This window comes from Dipodomys ordii, unplaced genomic scaffold, assembly GCF_000151885.1.
Source record: "Dipodomys ordii isolate 6190 unplaced genomic scaffold, Dord_2.0 Scaffold75, whole genome shotgun sequence".
NCBI lineage: Eukaryota > Metazoa > Chordata > Mammalia > Rodentia > Heteromyidae > Dipodomys > Dipodomys ordii.
Window position 1 is genome coordinate 5,702,809 of NW_012267291.1, and position 14,495 is coordinate 5,717,303.

General features: G+C 42.9%; 1 protein-coding gene across 1 annotated transcript in view; it reads left to right on the forward strand.

The window, feature by feature from the left end:
- Positions 1-1,501: 1,501 nt before the first annotated feature.
- Adnp (activity-dependent neuroprotector homeobox) overlaps positions 1,502-14,495 on the forward strand; it is a 29,911-nt gene continuing 16,917 nt past the window's right edge. The window contains exon 1 of the mRNA XM_013024344.1: positions 1,502-2,015. The gene's annotated coding sequence lies outside the window, so the exon portion shown is untranslated. The remainder of the gene's footprint in view (positions 2,016-14,495) is intronic.

A 14,495-nucleotide genomic window follows, 5' to 3' on the forward strand; every position in this document is an offset into this window, starting at 1 on the left:
GCCCCGCGCCCGTCGGACCGCTACCCCGCTCCGCTCCGGGGGCCAGGCGCCTCCCCCTGCAGCCCGGACCCTCTCCGCCAGCCCCGCCGCCCCGGGCTGTGGCAGCTCGTGGCATCCTCCACACCCCGCCCCCAGCCAGGACCCCGTTTCTCCCATCCCCGGTACTGGTCTCTGACGCCCCCTCCCCCCAAACCTGCTCCCCGCGTACACCCCAAGGCCGGGCAGGGGCCTGGTGCCCGCTCTACCCACCCTGCGCCGGGGCGGGGGAGGGGGCGGGGGGCGGGGAGCAGGCATGGCACCGAGTGAAAGTCTTTACCTCCCCGTGCAACCCTGTCTTCCCCGCGTTCCAGCTTCCTTCCCACCCCAACCTGAGGCCCCCACCTTACTCTCCCCTCAGTCCCAGCTGCCTGGGCTGCACGACCTCCCTTACGAGCTTCCTGGGCCCCAACTTTGCAGTAAGACCACAGAAAACGGAAATCCAGAAAACTGCAAAAAGACGATTTTTTTAAAAAAATGCAATGAATGAGAGTAGTTCTCCAAGCAGCCTCTTACTCAACCTCTTCTTTCCTCTGGGCTGTCTGCCTGCCTTCCCCTCCCCCCCCAACCTGGATGCCTGACTGCTGGAAAAGGCGCGATCGCTTCTCTTCCTCTTCTGTCCAAGACCCAGCTCTGAACTGAAGTCTAATATCCTTTTTAGCCACACACATCCCACATTGAGTCTCAGTGCTCCAGCATTCACCAGTTCCTCTGCACGGGTCTTGCCATAACCCCATTTCACAGACAAAGGCTTAGGAGGGAAAAAGAACCCAGACTGTTTCCTGTGTTAGCCATTTTAATGCTGGCCATCCCCACACGCCCAGTTTCTATTCCTGATGCTGCTTGTGTCTGTCTTGATCCTTTAAAACGCAGGAAGAATACATATTTAGATGTAGATAGATAGATCTTAAATAGCTTGATAGTTTCTTTATAAACCTGCATTGTTGCTTCTGGTTTATGGCCATGAAGAAAATACCAGCCCCCACCCAAAATGCACTGCAGCCAAGTCGGCTAAAGGCAATGACTGTTGGAGTCAGTAGGGGGCGCATTCTTTGCACTGGGTAAGGCTGCAGAGGGGGGAAGGGCCCCTGAGCTAGAACAGGATGTGCTTCACAGCGCCTTCTACAGACCATGGGAAAATGGGCCCAGCCAGACACACACACTTGCACTCCTAGTTGGTGAGCTGACAGCAACATGGCGAAGGATTGAGTCAAGAGCAGTGATTTTATTTCTTCTAAGAAATCCATTCTGCACTTTTTGAAAGTTTCCTCCTTTTTACTTTTACAAAACCATTGACCCTCAGACAAGCCACATTTGTTCTTGAAGACCTTGGCACATCCTTGGGTCAGAGGTTCCCTTTCTCTGGAATTCTTTCACTTTAAGCTTTGAGTGTGTCAACATGTCTCTCCAAGGTCAGGTGGTAAAGAGTTTAAAATCTGAAGAGTAACAGGTTTGGGGTGTTGCTCATTGGTCCAAATCTTTCCAGCTCTTTGAAAGGGTCAAATCATGATTGAAGGGTGTTAGACTTCTGTGGGGTGGTAATTTTCATAAGCATGAGAGATGGGTGTCATGATTTGCAAAGCTTTGTTGGTAAACGTCAAGCCCTTGTTGAGTTCTTCATTGATGAATCAACAAAGTTGATTGTACAAATTTCTATTTCCTCCCAACTTTGGTCTTGTAGTTGCCATGTGATATATCGGTAGCCAACCACCTTTGCAAGTGTTGACACCGGTCTTCTGTGAGCACCCACTTTCTTAGGGTGTGCTGATTTCTGTAGATTTTACTCCTCTTGTTATTTCCATAGGTGTGAGATGCACAATGCGAAACCTAGGCCCCAGCTTTTGCACCATGATGCACAGGGTTGTACTTTTGGTACTGAACTGATAGGTGGCCTAGTGGTTATGCCCTGTACTGCCATTTTGAGGATCTGGACTCCGTTTCCTGCCTTGCTCTTTGGACTACATTGTCAATTCACACCGGTGGGTATATTCATTTTGGAGGTTGGGAACTGCAGCAGTAGGGAAGTCAGAGACTTCCTCCTCCTTCCAAAGCCAACACTTTTCAGCCTAGCCACATTCCTCAAGGAACCGGTTAGAGCTGGTTCTGAACACTTAACAAAAAAATGACTTAGGTTTAAGAGAAAATGTAAGGTTTTTTTTTTAATGGAATTGTAGTCAATTGTATTCTGTCCTCTTGTATGTAGAGCTCTAATCTCAATCTCAAAAGTTGCAAAACTCCTGAAGCCTTAAAGATCTGATGAGACTGATGGGGTTGAGAGTGGTGACTTGGTGGCGGTAGAGAGCTTGCCTTACATGCACAACACCCTGGGTTTGATCCCCAGCACCTTGCAATGAAGCTCTGATGAGAAAATTGTCTCCTTTTTCTGCTCTTGTTCTTGCTGCCCAAGATTGACAATGGGGGGGGGGGTTGATATTTAAAGATACTTTTAAAATGCTGTTGCAAGCATCTTGCATATGTCAAGATAAATTGATAAGAAACCAAAGGATGTATTTGATACATAGTTAATCAGTTGGTGCTTTTAAGTTGAATTTGCCATTGATAATTGCTACTTAGTAGCATTTTGATGAATGAAAATGAGGCAAGTTGGTTAATTTGAAAATGCTGTTTAGTATTTATTAAACAGATAATGTGGATCTGTTGTTAGACAATTACAAGTTCTTAAAAGCAGTTGTTTGAAGAGAGTTCATTTGAGTATATGTTGGATATGAAGTTTGTGAAGGTGCTTTCATTTGGCCTATTATAAATAAGATGAAGTGTTGTGATAGCTGTAGTGGCAATAGCCATTTTCCCGTTAAAGGAAAGCTTGTTGTATGCACTTTGGAAGCGTGTACTTTGTTGTTTCAAAGGTTTCCTGGTTCTGACACCAAAGGAAGAGCAGCACAAATTGGGTGTGAAGGCTAGAATTTACAGTATATAAGCTAAGGGTTCATTGTACAATAAATAGCTCAATTAACTAAAAGAGATAATGGGCACTCTTTAATGGAATTTTAAATCAAAATTCCTTTATCTTAACCTTTGTTGAAAAACTCCCTTAGTAGAAGCTACTCTATTGAAACTAACCAAGTCTTAAAGTTCCTGTGTAGGAAACAGGATTACTTCGATTGTGAATTTCTCATCGTTATTGGACTTGCCAGTTCTGGAAGTCATTGATTTTAAAAGTAATACAAATTTTCTTTCCTTAACTTTTTTTTCTCCTTTAATTAGAGTGCAGGAGAAGTTCTAATATTATTTATATTGAAATGAAACTTGACAGTGTTGAGGGGATTTAACTTCAGCACCACTTGCAGGTAATAGACAAGCAAGAAAGCCTGAGTACATAAGGTCTACCACACCTGAAATTGTCTCCTTCTTTGAAACACATTTTGAAAACATTTTATTAAAAATATTTGTAGAAATTTAAAATATTTGGAAAAATTGCTTGTTTAAATTGTATACACAGACTGTCAGCACATTAATTTAGTTGTAATTGCCACTTAAAAAGAAAAATGGGGCCTTTTGGTATAAAGGAGAAATTAAGAACTAATTCGTAGAGAGAAAAAGAGATAAAGAATAACTTCAGATTTAAGTGTGTGTTTATTTTGAGAATTATGTGTAACAAAGTACAGTGGCAATTGTAGTAGACGCTGACACACTTAACCCATTAATTGATGGGATATGTGTGCACATACACATAAAGTAGTTGTTTTTTTTAGAGTTGGAAATGATTGTTACATTAACTACAGATAAGACACTAGAAGTGTAGTTTGGAGGTAATATGTTTGAATATTGGGGGGAATACCATAATTAAATGATACAAGAGAAAGGTTGAAACTTTTTAAACATTAGAATCTAATTTACTGTTCTCACCAGGGTGCCCATAGCTTGTTAACCTGGACTTCCAAGGGAAGTAACACCCTTTTCAGTGAGCATTTAACAGTGATTTGCCTGCCTGTGAGGACCTGGGTGTTAGAAATGCTGCTCCCCGGTGTGAATGGTGTGTTTACTATTGAAATCGAAGCTCTTGGCATGTTAGTAGTGCCACATGAACTTAGGATGTTTTCCTCCCCTAGACCTGTAAGACCTTGTGTTATTATTCCTGGTGCTGATGTGATACCCACCATTGTCAGACTTGTTACATTCTTAGTTTATAAACTTAGTTTGAAACTGCTAAATGTAAAGTCCTGTGCTAATTAATGTAATCACTGTTTACAAGTTGGCACCTTGCACTTAAAACCCACCTTCCAGAATGTCCTGCATTTGCTCTCTACCAGTTTAGTGAGACTTTGCTCTGCCTCACTGGGAGAGGCCTTTTTTCACAAATCCTGGTTTCTCATTGAGGGATCTGTGCCACCTTGATTATGTGCAGGAATTGAGACAGGAAGTAGCAGGTAAAATGTAGGCTACCAACTAAGTAAAGTGACGATTTTGATTGGGGATGAACACTTTTATTCTTTCCTGTGGACAGTGTAAGATTCTGACGACTGTTTTTGGTATGGGCTTTCCCCTGTCTCTGTATGCATTCACTGTCCTCTGCCTGGCATCCTGAGTTAACTGATCTTACTGGACCTTAGCTCCAAGACAGCTGCTAGAGGAATCCTGGAACTTGTTGGGAATATCACCAGTGTTCAGAAATAAAAGTCTGGGAAATAGGGGAAGAAGCGTGGGGCATTGAAGATTTTGAATAGGTTTTACAAAGGGAAATTACTCTGAACAGATACAAATAAGTCTCAACACATCCTGATACTTTGTCTAGTAAGATTATAGATTCATCACTGATTCTGTTAGCTGTAAGTTTGTTACGTCGTGTTATGGCCCAGACCCCATTTCTGGCTTTATAGTATTATGAAATAATGTTAATGGCTAGCCAGTTATTTTTCCAAGTGATGTATAAGCCACTCTCAATTCTCAGTACTGTTCTTGTTAGATAAGTAGGAAAATCGAGGCACCACCACCATGCTCAGTGGAGAAGTGAGGGTGTCTGGGTTGGTTCCCGGACCAGTGTTTAGGAACGTAGAATAAGCTCCTGTGTGAGGTATTTCACTAATGAGGCCTCCAGTGAATGCTTGGTAATTTCATAATGATGCTTTGTGCTTATATGGTCAGTCCCTATGGCGTAAATGGACTTAACAGTTAAAGAAGCTGGTCACACATCCCCAGGCTGAAGAATCGTGTCAGTTTTGCTGGTAACCTGTAGTGTTCAGTTAAGGAGCCTGTGTTTGGCCTGAAGTTACCCGGATGTCTAAAAAAGAATCATAGCTTCTGATTCCCTTACTTTTCCCAGTGTTTTGGTTTGGTGAAGTCTTCTTCCTTCTCTGAGCATTGATTTTCCTAGATAATTGCTGGGTTCTTCCCACCTTCTCCCCGCCCCGCCCCCCCCTTTATTTTCTATGGTCTATAAGAGCTTGTGGAACTTGTGCTTTGCTTGAAAATCTGTAATGTTCCCTTTTCTGGTGGGAGTTGGTTTAATGGAAAGAATCTTGTAAGTGACCTCTTTTGGTTGGGGGTGAGCATGTTGTGTTTTGTCAGTAGTGGGGCTTGAACTTAGAGCCTGGGTACTATCCTCGGGTTCTTTTTGTTCAAGGCTAGTGCTCTATCACTTTAAGCTACAGTACCACTTCCATTTGCTGGTGGTTAATTGGAGATAACACGCACTTTCCTGCCAAGACTGGCTTCAAACCTCAGTCTCAGCTTCCTGAGTCACTCACTAGGATTACAGGCATGAACCACTGGCGCCTGGCTTCCTTTTTTTTTTTTTTAAGGTGGAAGACCAGGACTTAAAATTAGTAGGTAACACTTTTCCTCGTGGACTAATGTTCTACCAAGTAAGACACACCTCCAACCCCTATGTCATCTCTTTTGAAACCTGGCGTATCTGAAGAAACTTCAGCCTGGTGAAATATGGCAGAACTTAGTAAATTCTAAATTGGAATTACGAATTTACCAGAATCTGTGCTCTTGTGAAAGAGATGAGCAGACAGAATCCTCATGTCATGCAAGGATCTGGTTTGAGATCATCTATACTTAACATGAAAACCCAAGTGAAGTTCCCTGGAGAACGCGTGAAGCTTGCGCCGTCAGATGGCCTGACCTGCACAGGGGTGCATTTCAGAAATGCCTTAACTCTGGATGTGGCTTAGGGAAAATGGAGAGGAAAAGAAAATCTTGAACATAGTTTAGATCAATTTATTGAGAAAAAATACTTTCCTCAAAGGTTATTTCTGGATGTTGATGGAGCATGAAAAGTGTATTAGAGGATCAAAAGAACTTTGTTTTATGACATTTACATGCAAAGATGTGGCCTGATCTGTAATTATTATAAATGGTCATATCTACTTGCCCTATTAGCCTACTTATGAAATAGTTCCCTTTCTCTTATTCTCAGGCTAGATTTTTTCACCTAAACTGACGAAAGCAAAATTGGCTCTAAGCTTGTGGCACTCTTATCATAGGCAGTAGATACCTAACATTACAAATTGTCTTAGCTTTGTTTTTAAGTGACAAGGCATCTTTCTCCTGCTTCACATAAAATTTTATGTGAACACTTACACTGATGAAAGGAAGGTTAGAAGATGGCCCTCTGTGTGCTCCACTTTCCCTTTGTCTCTCCAGCATCATCTTCATGAAGTCTAGCCTAGCTTTTGATCTTTTGCCTCTGCCTCCTCAGCGCTGAACTTGCAGAAGTACACCATCACACTCAACTGTATACATAATTACGCTTGCCTTGCAGGGCAACCTGAAAACTGTAGGTAAAGTTGGTGCGCTAGAGATTCTGGTGGACACAGGATTCATATTTGAGATCTAAATTATTTAAGGAGTAACATAGTATCCAGTTAAAGGGATAGTCCTAAATTAATCTGAAAGGCTTCTTTGAAAAGGAGTGACCCGGCCAGGAGGATCATGAATTGGAAGCCAGACTATGTAACCAGGGCTCCACATTAAAGCCCTATGTCCAGCAAGGATTGACCCACAGTTTTTTTTTGGGGGGGGGGAGGCGGGGGACTATAAAATCTTGGTAACACTTTTATGTTTCTACATTTAAAATTACCAGGGAGCTTATAAAGTTAAGATAATACTAATTTATAACTTGATTAGCTTGATTGGATGTACTGCAAAAAAGTGTTGATATGGTAACCACATCTGATTCTCAAGAGTAACAGTCTAAGCTTTTTACAAAGTTAATACCCTAGTGTGAACTTAAAATTCTTAGTGGTTGCAAACATCAGTTTAAGCACTAGCTTTCATCATCCCATTTAGTCCTGACATTTGGTTCTGCATATGCCATAAGGAAATAGGCCTTTAGAGGTCGTGTAACATTTTTAGGTTACAAAGGTGCAGGGCAAGGGCTTAAGCACAGATCTGTCTAATTCTACAATAGAGTCACTGCATCTTCCATCTTTTTTCTTACAGCAGAAGCATTATTATCCTACATCACCTAGCTCTTGGAGTTTTACATTGTGACTCATACATACAGATTTCTACTTATGAAAATAGTAATTTTACTGGAAGATACAAACTTTGATTTAGGCTATAAGCTTCACTCTTGAACAAGTTCTTTCCCCTCTCCTTGTTTTGGTTTTGGGGGTACAGGTGGTACTGAGATTTGAACTTGACCTTGCACTTGCAAGGCAAATGTTTCTTAACCACTGACCCATGCCTCTACCCATCCCTTCTCCTTTTTGCTGTGACTTCAGTATCTTACTCCCTCATGCCTAAGTCAGTGGTGGTTTTACAGGTCTTTCAGATTGCGTAGTTCTGGAATGGGCTTACTCCCATGGGTGATTCTAATACTGACTAGGTATAGCTTCTGCTCTATTCAGTTGACTTTGTGTGTGTGTGTGCACGCATGCGTGCGTGCCTGTCTGGGACTTGAATCCGGGGCCTGCATGCTTTTCCTGAGCTTTTTTGCTCAAAACTAGTGCTCTACTACTTTGAACCATAGCACCCTTCTGATTTTTGAGTGGCTAATTGGAGATGAGTCTCACTGGAACTTTTCTGCCCCAGCTGACTTGAAACCACAATACTCAGATCTCAGCCTCCTGAGTAGCTAGCATTATCAACGTGAGCCCCTGGCTCTAGGGGTCTGGGTCTTTCTTAATGGGACCTCCTGGTTATGCAACCAGGTTATTCCTATTAAAATGTCATTAAAATCATTTCTGGGGCTATACTTGCCTAGCAGTCCTAGGCTCAATCCCTGGCACAAGAAAAAGACATCTATTGCCCACTTTTCTACTGCAATACCTGCAGAATGCGCTCCAAGCACCCAGCAGACATGGCAACAGACAGTAACTTAACATTCAAAGATCCACCCATCTTATTTGTCCTCAAACCTCTTTTCAGCCTTGTCATTCATGGTTACCTAGAGCCTTGACAAAGCAGCCTTTCTGCTTCGTAGTTCCTAGAAGTCCTTGTGTTCCCGCCTCTGGCATTGCACCTGTAGTGATGCTGTGCTGATGGACACCGTCTAAGCTCCACAGCTATTTCTAACCTCTGCTAAGCATGAAAAATGCCACCCCTCCCCTCCCTTTCCCTCCCCCCCCCCATTTCTCTCTCTCGTTTTTGTTGTGTCAGTCTTGGGGCTTGAACTCAGGACCTGGGCACTGTCCCTGAGCATCTTTTTTTTTTTTTGTCCGGTCGTGGGCCTGGGCGCTGTCCCTCAGCTCTTCAGCTCAAGGCTAGCGCTCTACCACTTGAGCCACAGCGCCACTTCTGGCTTTTTTCTTTTTGCTTATGTGGTGCTGAGGAATCAAACCCAGGGCCTCAGGCATGTAAGGCAAGCGCTCTACCACTGAGCCACCTTCCCAGCCCCCTGAGCATCTTTTTGCTCAAGGTTAGCACTCTACCACTGAGCCCCAGCCCCCTGAGCATCTTTTTGCTCAAGGTTAGCACTCTACCACTTGAGCCACAATGCTACTTCCAGCCTTTTCTGTTTATGTGGTACAGAGGAATCGAAACCTGGGCTTCATGCATGCTAGGCAAGCACTCTACCTCTAAGCCACATTCCCAGCCTGTGAACTCTTTTCTAAAGATGTTTGTGGCAAGTTCAGCATACATTACATACTATAGATACCTATGGAATGTCCTGTCTTTAACGCTTTTCTAGGCAGAGACTCATTCACTCAGTCTGTATTGAGTGCCTGCTTTGTGCTAGCCACCAACAAAGATGCTGGGAATCCAGCAGGGGGAAAAACCAAGCAGAATACGTCTAACTGGTCTTCTTTATCTTGAGTGGCGAGGTGGCATCCAGTCCAACAGCATTTTGTAAGGCTTTGTTGATGAAGATGCGTTGTGGTTGCATATCAGCCATGTACCTCTGTAAATCAGCTGCATGGTTTATGGCTTCAGATCATGTATATAAATGTGAGCATTTCACATGAAAGCTTTTAAGTCACTGTGTAATTATTTTTATAATTGATCATGTCATGTCTCTAGTTGATGATTTATCATTATATTGTTTATATGTACGCTATATATAAGACTTAAAATGCTGCAACAAGCCAGGCACTGGTGGCTCACGCCTGTAATCCTAGCTACTCAGGAGACTGAGATCTGAGGATCACAGTTCAAAGCCAGCCCGTGCAGGAAAGGCTGTAAGACGCTCTTATCTCCAATAAAAACTACTCAGAAAACTGGGAGTGGCGCTGTGGCTCAAGTGGTAGAACACTACCCTTGAGACTAGTGCCCCCGGCCAGAGTTCAAACCCCAAGACTGGCAAAAAAAAAAGCAAAAACAAACAAAATGCTACATCAAAATTTTTACCAGTTTTCCTTTAAAAGACTTCACTTTTACTGAGACCTCCTTTTTTTTTTTTAGTTCTCCTCTTACAGCTACTTGAAAGAAACTTAAGATAGCTTTGAAATTTAAACATGGGAATTCTCTGAAGATCTTTCTGTAATGACACATGCTCTTTCAAAACTGAAAATGAATTGAACTTCTCATTATGGTGACTCTAGCTGTATTAATCTACCAAGGCAAAGAAAACTAGGAGTTAAGTGTCCACAATAGTCTGAAAAGTTGTGGTGGTCTTCACATCCAGAGACTTGCTGTAAAGGACCTGCCCTGCTTCAGGAAATCATAACCAATGCATAATAAACATTTCTGGCAAAGGCCCTCAATAATAAGTACCCCTGATTTTGAACCCAGACCACCCTTAAAATTCCAAGCATCCCTTATCTACTTTCATAGTTGATATTTATTAAATTTTCCAGAAGTTTTTTTTATAATGTATTGTTAATGCTGATAAGATATACTGAACAACATCATATGTACCGTTCTGTAGCATTAAGTACTTTGACATCTCCAATACAACTTTCTACCATATCCACTTCAAGAACTTTTTCTTGCCGGGCGCTGGTGGCTTATGCCTGTAATCCTAGCTACTTGGGAGGAGTACTAGACTTGAGCTACAGAGCTCAGGGACAGTGTCCAGGCCCAGAGTTCAAGCCCCACAACCCAACCAAGAAAAGAAAAAGAACTTTTTCTTACAAAATTGAAATTTTGTATCCATTCAGCTGTAACCCTCCTTTCCTCTCCCCAGCCCCTGGCAGCAGCTATTCTGCTCTGTGAATTGGACTACTCTCCCTTATGAGCCTGATCTTACTGTATTGTCCTTATGACTGGCTTGTTTCACTTAGCTCAATATATTCAAGATATTGTTACTGCACTTGAGCCATGCCTCAAACTACATTGGGTTTTTTGTTGTTGCTGTTGGGTGGTGGTTTTTGTTTTTTGGGTTTTTTTTTTATTTGGTTTGTTTTTTTGTTGTTGGTTTTTGTTTGCTTGTTTGTTTTTTTGCCAGTCCTGGAACTTGAACTCAAGGCCTGGGCTCTCTGTCCCTGAGTTCTCTGTGCTCAAAGCTAGCACTCTACCACATGAGCCTTAGCACCTCTTCTGGCTTTTTTTGAGTAGTTTGTTGGAGATAAGAGTTTCATGAACTTTCCTGTCTGGGCTGGCTTTGAACCACAATCCTCATATCTCAGCCTCCTGAACAGCTACAATTATAATGGCTTGAGCCACCTAAATTGCATTTTGTTTTTTAAGGAAAAACAGGACCGAGTATATAGAGCTATATGCAAGGTCCTGGGTTCAGTCTCTTAACACTGAAATTAAAAACTAAAAAATTAAAATTAGAAACTTAAGAAAAAGTTATGTGTGCAAATTATTGTATGCAAATTATTATATAGTTGTCCCTTGCTATATCACAGTTCACTTATTGTAGCTTCACTGTGTCGCTGTTTTGGTTTTTCTTTTAATATGTAAATAGTGATCCTTACCTATGGCAGTTTTGTTCCAGAGGCACCTGCCTCCCCCTGATAGGTGAAAATCTCAGGCTGGGATGTAGCTCAGTGGCAAAGCACTTGCCTAGCAAGTGCAACCTCCTGGGTTTGATCCCCAGTACCAAAAAAGAAAAGACAAAAAAAATACAGTTAAAAAAAAAACCCAAACGAAAATCTGTAAAGTAGCATTTAAATCCCTTGCTACATCACATTGTTACTTGGCGGATTTTCACCTATCTCAGGGGTCTCTGGAATGCAACTTCCACACTAGGAGAGGGATCACTGTATTGCCTTTTGGTAAAGTTATAAGTTCTTTGGTTGACCTGTACTTGTCTGTGTCTTTTTTGCTTGCTTGTTTTGGTAGCTGTTTTATTGTAATATAGTTCAAATACCAAACAAAGTGTACAGTTAAGTAGTCTTAAGAGTATTTGGAGCCAGGTGCTACTCAGGAGGCAGAGAGAAATTTGAGGGTCCTAGTTGGAAACCAGCCCTAGCAGGAAAGTCCATGAGACTCTTACCTCCAATTAAGCACCCAAAAGAAAAAGAGGGGAGTATTTAGAGTTGTGCAGCTATCCAGCCAGTCAACCCCAGAAAGAAATGCAGTTTTCAGCCGGACGCCAGTGGCTCACACCTGTAACCTTAGCTACTCAGGAAGCTGAGATCTAAAGATTGCAGTTCAAAGCCAGTCCAGGCAGGAAACTCCACGAGACTCTTATCTCCAGTTAACCACCAGAATTCTTTTTTTTTGGGGGGGGGTTCTTTTTGCTTATGTGGTGCTGAGGAATTGAACCCAGCCTCATGCATGCAAGGCAAGCACTCTACCACTGAGCCACCTTCCCAGCCCCATCCCTGTTAACCACCAGAAAACTGGAAGGGGTACGGTGGCTCAAGTGGTAGAGTGCTCGCCCTCAGCTGAAGAGCTCAGGGACAGTACCCAAGCCCAGAGTTAAAGCCCCACATATGGAGATACTGATTCTTCTCTGAGAACTTTCATGTACAAGGTTTTCAGCAAATGTTCTGATTTCTTAATTCACTTGAAACAAGGAACACAATATATTTGGGATAAGCAGCCTACAGGAAGTTTGGTAGTTCCAAAGAAAGGAAACTAGGGGCTGGGAAGTTGGCTCAGTGGTAGAGCACTTGCCTTGCATGCCTGAGGCCCTGGGTTCGATTCCTCAGCACCACATAAGCAAAAACGGAAGTGGCGCTGTGGCTCAAGTGGTAAGGAAAGGAGGGCTATGTACACACACACACACACACACTCTGGAAAGGAGGGCTATGTCTACACCGGGAGAGAGACTGGAGACAGTTCCCCGGCAAGCCTTGCTTCATCTCAGCTGCTAGTCTGCAGAATAATTCCAGTGTTTACTGTCCAGTTTCACTTGATACTGCCAGGTAGACAGTGGTCCTCAGTCTTGTGCCTTCTCACAGGCTTATATTGGCTGTGGGTTTGGGGTCATTTTTGGAAACAGAATGCTTGTATCCTTTCAAGCCCTGAAAGACAAGGCTGCTTTTAGGTGCATATGTAGTTTCAGGCTAGGGGTGTGGCTCCATGCTAGAGCCTTTGCTCAGCATGCACTTCTGTCCTCAGCACGTGGGTGGGTGGGCAGATAGAAGGATCTTTCCTTCCCAGATAACAAGCAGACCAAAGTTCTTGGGGCTGGGGATGTGGCCCCGAGTTTGAGTCCTCGGTATCACATAAACAGAAAAGCTGGAAGCTCAAGTGGTAGAGCGCTAGCCTTGAGCAAAAGATGTTCAGGGACAATGCCCATTCCCTGAGTTCAAGCCCCATGGCTGGCAAAAAAAAACAGAATTACAGTTTTTTTACTACATTGTTAACCCATGCTGGCTTCAAAGTGAAAATCCTTTCGCTTCTACTCTGTGTGAGTTCTGGAATGACAAGTGTGAGTCAACACACAGAAGCTTTTTCCCTTGGTTTTTTATCCCCTTGTTCAGTAGCATACATTCGTCGTGCAAAGTAGATTTCTTTGTAAATATTTCCATACTCCATCTCACTCCCTGTTGCTTCCCTTCCTAGAGCAATTTCAAATGGTTTTGTTGTTTGAAAGCGTTTTTACCAAATGCAGCCCCACCTATATTTTCTTTCTTTAGTTGATGATCGTCATATATGTGAAGTGGCTCCTGTCAACATACACACTTCAGGAGCATTAACTTAAAAAAAATCCCAGAAGTCAAGTAGTAGTGTGGTCTAGTTAGCCCATATTTGTCACTTCCACAAAGCCAGAAATGGAACTGTAGCTCAAGTTGTAGAGAGAAAGTGCATCTAGCTTTGACCAGAAAAGCTCAAAGACAGCACCTAGGCCCTGAGTTCAAGCCCCAAGACCAGCAAAAAAATAAAGCTTGTGAATGGAGCTGTCTGTCCAATGTGCTACAAGCCGTCAGTGTTCTTACATAGTCTCCTCACTATAGATGGTCAGGTAATGGAGACTCGCTCATTGTCCATCTAATGTGCCAAAAAATATTACTTCAAACACGTTATATTTAGATAAATATAATTATTTTACCCTGCAATTTAGTCTTCAAGAAAGTTATGAAAACTTAATTGTAAGACATTGAGCAATTGATACAGTTAACATGAAGAAAATGGGTTTGTGTGTAGGCAACATTGTATAGTGCTTTAGAAAAGAAATACTTTTTATGGGCTGGGAAGTTGGCTTAGTGGTAGAGCGCTTGCCTTGCATGCATGAGGCCTTGGGTTTAATTCCACAGCATCACATAAGCAGAAAAGGCCAGAAGCGGTGCTGTGGCTCAAGTGGTAGAGCGCTAGCCTTGAGCTGAAGAGCTGAGGGACAGCGCCCAGGCCCAGAGTTCAGGCCCCATGACCAGACCCCACGACTGGACCCCAAAAAAAAAATACTTTTTATTATCCAAGTGGGAAGATAGTAAAAGTCCAATGTAGTTAGTAATTAAAAATATCAAACAAGGGCTGGGAAGGTGGCTCAGTGGTAGAGCACTTACCTTGCATACATGAGGCCCTGAGTTCGATTCCTCACCACCACATAAGCAGAAAAAAAAGACTGGAAGCGGCGCTGTGGCTCAAGTGGTAGAGCACTCATCTTGAGCTGAAGAGCTGAGGGACAATGCCCAGGCCCAGAGTTCAGGCCCCACAACTGGACCCCCAAAAAAAAATCCTAGAAAAAATATCCAACAAGCTGGGTGCTGGTG